General features: G+C 38.5%; 1 pseudogene; it reads left to right on the forward strand.

Annotated features, from left to right (window-relative positions):
* Window positions 1-411: 411 nt before the first annotated feature.
* LOC100437338 (U6 snRNA-associated Sm-like protein LSm3) lies at window positions 412-3,683 on the forward strand (annotated as a pseudogene).
* Window positions 3,684-4,325: the final 642 nt, after the last annotated feature.

Here is a 4,325-nt window from a genome sequence, read left to right on the forward strand (position 1 = left end):
CAGTAATGCCATTTTGAGTAGAGAATTTTTTTTTTTTTTTTGAGATGGAGTTTCACTCTGTCTCCCAGGCTGGAGTGTAGTGGCACAATCTTGGCTCACCGCAACCTCCGCCTCCCTGGTTCAAGTGATTCTCCTGCCTCAGCCTCCCAAGTAGCTGGGATTACAGGCATGCGCCACCACGCCCAGCTAATTTTGTATTTTTGGTAGAGATGGCGTTTCTCCTTGTTGGTCAGGCTGGTCTTGAACTCCTGACCTCAGGTCATCCACTCACCTTGGCCTCCCAAAATGCTAGGATTACAGACGTGAGCCACCGCACCCGGTCGAGAAATTTTTTTTTTTTCCCTGTGAGTTGTGCATTTTGCTGAACTTATTAGCACACACTTTTTGTGTGGTCCCTCCAATCCACAAAGGATGTCAACTCCCATGCAAATCGATAGTATAGGTAAAGAAACCTTTTCATTTTAAAAATGTCTTCCTTATTTTACTTTATCCAAAAAAATCCAAAGCCTTATTACAAATTTCTACTACACAAGATGTTGATCAACTGTGATATATAGTGCATATTTCATCCCCACTAAAAACAAAAAATGACTTTTTAACCAAACTTTCTTGAAAAATATAAAGCTTAGTTTAACCTTTATTGAAATTAATCTATTTCTTTCCTTTTCATAAAAATTTTAAACAGCTTTATCAGGATATAATTCACATAGTGTACAATCCACTGCTTGAAAGTATAAAGTTCAGTGGTTTTTAGTATATTCACAGAAATGTGCAACCATCACCAGAGTCAATTTTTTTTTTTTTTTATACAGAGTCTCGCTCTGCCACCAGGCTGGAGTGCAGTGGCTCTACCTCGGCTCACTGCAACCTCCACCTCCTGGGTTCAAGCAATTCTCCTGCCTCAGCCTCCCGAGTAGCTGGGACTACAGGCGCGTGCCACCACGCCCGGTTAATTTTTGTATTTTTAGTAGAGACGGGGTTTCACCATGTTGGCCAGGATGGTCTCAAACCCTTGGCCTCATGATCCACCTGCCTCGGCCTCCCAAAGCGCTGAGATTGCAGGTGTGAGCCACCGTGCCTGGCCCACCACAGTCAATTTTAGAACATTTTCATCACCTCAAAAATGAACCCCATACCCTTCAGCTGTGACCCCCTCTCTCCCCCATGCATCCCAGCCCAGGAAAACCACTAATCTCTTAAATAGAATCATATAAAATGATTATAGTATCATTATGAGAAATATCATAATGTTTTCAGGTTCATTCACATTGTAGCCTGTGCCATTACTTCATTCCTTCTTATGGCCAAAAAACAGTTCACTGTTTGGATATATCATTCTACATTTTCTCTACAGATTTGTGAGTTGACAGACATTTGAGTTGTTTCTACTTTTTGGCTATTATAAATACGGAAGTTATAAACATTTGTGTAAAAGTTTTTATGTAGACATACGTTTTAAATTCTTCCCGGGGTACACCTAGGAGTAGATTTGCTAGGTCATATGTTAACTTTATAATTAATCATTTGAGGAAGTGCTAAACTGTTTTCCAAAGCAGCTGCACCATTTTGCATTACCACCAGCAGTATATGAGGGTTCTGATTTCTCCACATCCTCAATACCACTTGTTACTATCTTTTTCATTATAACCATACTAGTGGGTGTGAAGTGGTATCTCACTGTGGTTTTTATTTGGATTTTCCTGATAACTAATAATGTTGAGTATCTTTTCATGTGCTCATTGGCCATTTCTATTTCTTCTCTGGAGAAATGTCTGTTTTGAACATTTGCCCATTAAAAAAAAATTCTTTTTTTCCAGAGATGAGGTCTTGCTGTGTCACCCAGGCTGGGGTGCAGTGGTGCAATTGTAGCTCACTGCAGCCTCGAAGTCCTGGGCTCAAACAGTCCTCCTGCCTCAGCCTCCTGAATAGCTAGGACTACAGACATGTACCACCATGCCTGGCTAATTTTCAAATTTTTTGTAGAGATGGAGTCCTGTTATTTTCCCCAGGCTGGTCTCAAACTCCTGGGTTCCTGTCTTGGCCTCCCAAAATGCCGGGATTATGGGCATGAGCCACCCCATTTGGCCTAAAAAACTTTAAAAAATTGTGGTAAAATATACATAACATAAAATTTACCATCTTAGTCCTTTTACATATACAGTTCAATAGTGCTAAGTCCATTCACCTTGTTGTGGTTTTCCCATGTTAAAATTTAATTATTTGTATTTTATTGAGTGTGAGTTGTGATTTTTATGTCTTTTATGTGTTTAGCTATAAATCCCTTATTAGCGATGTGATTTATAAAATTTTCTCCCATTCTGTGGGTTGTCTTATCACTTTCTTGATAGTGTCCTTTGAAGCACAAAGGTTTCTAATATTGATCAAGACCATTTTATCTCTTTTTTCTTTGGTTGCTTGTGCTACTGGTATCATATCTAAATATCCATTGCCAAATATAAGGTAATCAATATTTTTCTTCCAATACCTTTATGTTTTCTTCCAAGACTTTTATAGTTTTAGCTCTTACACTTAGGTCTTAGATTCATTTTTAATTAATTTTTGTATATGGTAGAAAGCCAACTTCATTCTTTTGCATATGGCTACCAGTTTTCTCAGCATCATTTGTTGAAAAGACAATTTTTTTTCCCATTGAATGATCTTGACATCTTTGTCAAAAATTAGTTGACTGTAGACACATGGTTTTATTTTTGGACTCTCAATTCTATTCCATTGATCAATATATCTGTCCTTATGCTAGTACCACATTATCTTGCTTACTGCTGCTTTGTATTAAGTTTTGAAATCAGGAAATGTGAGTCCTCTAACTTTGTTCTTCCTTTTCAAGATTATTTTGGCTATTTGGAGTTCCTTTCAATTCCAAATAAACTTTAGAATCAGCCTGTCAATTTCTTCAAAGAAGTCAGCTGGGATTTTGATAAGAATTGCATGGAATCTGTAAATCAATTTGGAGAGTATTGCCATCTTAACAATATTAAGTATTCACAAAAAAGCCTTATGGTAAAAATAAATAAATAGGCTGGACGTGGTGGCTCATGCCTGTAATCCCAGAACTTTGGGAGGCCAAGGTGGGTGGATTACTTGAGGTCAGGAGTTCAAAACAAGCCTGGGCAACATGGTGAAACCTCATTTCTACTGAAAATACAAAAATTGGTGGGTGTGGTTCTGGGTGCTTGTAATCCCATACTCTGGAGGCTGAGGCGGGAGAATGGCTTGAATCCAGGAGGGAGAGGTTGGAGTGAGCTGAGATTGTGCCATTGCACTCCAGCCTGGGTGACAAGAGTGAAACTTCATCTCAATAAATAAATAAATAAATACATTTAAAATATTTACGTCTTCTGGAAACGTAGACCAGCTGGCGGACGACGTAGACCAGCAACAAACTACCAACACTGTAGAGGAGCCCCTGGATTTTATCAGGCTCAGCCTAGATGAGCGAATTTATGTGAAAATGAGAAATGACCGAGAGCTTCGAGGCAGATTACCATGCTTATGATCAACATTTAAATATGATCTTGGGAGATGTGGAAGAAACTGTGACTACTATAGAAATTGATGAAGAAACATATGAAGAGATATATAAATCAATGAAATGGAATATTCCAATGCTCTTTGTCCAGGGAGATATCATTGTCCTGGTTGTCCCTCCACTGAGAGTTGGCTGAAACAAAGAATTTGTCCTGTATGGAAAATAGGAGACTTTGCACAGTGGCCTCTTTAAATGTACAAGACATTCAAAAGAGAATCCTGCATATATTTTGATATTAAGAAATAATTCTGGGGATTCTTCCACTCCTGAAATGAGTTGATTTGCAGATGACTCATAATTAAGCTAAATGGTATTTTCATTTCTTTCATGAATATTTTCATAGTTTCCAGAGTATAAATTTTATGCTTCTTTAGTTAACTATATTCCCAGGATTTTATTCTTTTTGATGATATTGTAGATGAAATGGTTTTCCTAATTTCATTTTCAGATTGTTCATCGCAAATGTGTAGAAATATAATTAACTTTTATATATTGATCTTACATCTTGCGATCTTGCTGAATGTATTAGTTCTAATAATTTTTTGTTTGTTTGTTTGTTTGTTTGTTTTTTGAGACAGAGTCTCGCTCTGTTGCCCAGGCTGGAGTGCAGTGGTGCTATCTCGGCTCACTGCAAGCTCCGCCTCTCGGGTTCACGCCATTCTTCTGCCTCAGCCTCCCGAGTAGCTGGGACTACAGGCACCTGCCACCACACCCGGCTAATTTTTTTTTTTGGGTATTTTTAGTAGAGACGGGGTTTCACCATGGTCTCGACTGCCTG

This window comes from Pongo abelii, chromosome 12, assembly GCF_028885655.2.
Source record: "Pongo abelii isolate AG06213 chromosome 12, NHGRI_mPonAbe1-v2.0_pri, whole genome shotgun sequence".
NCBI classification, from domain to species: Eukaryota; Metazoa; Chordata; class Mammalia; order Primates; family Hominidae; genus Pongo; species Pongo abelii.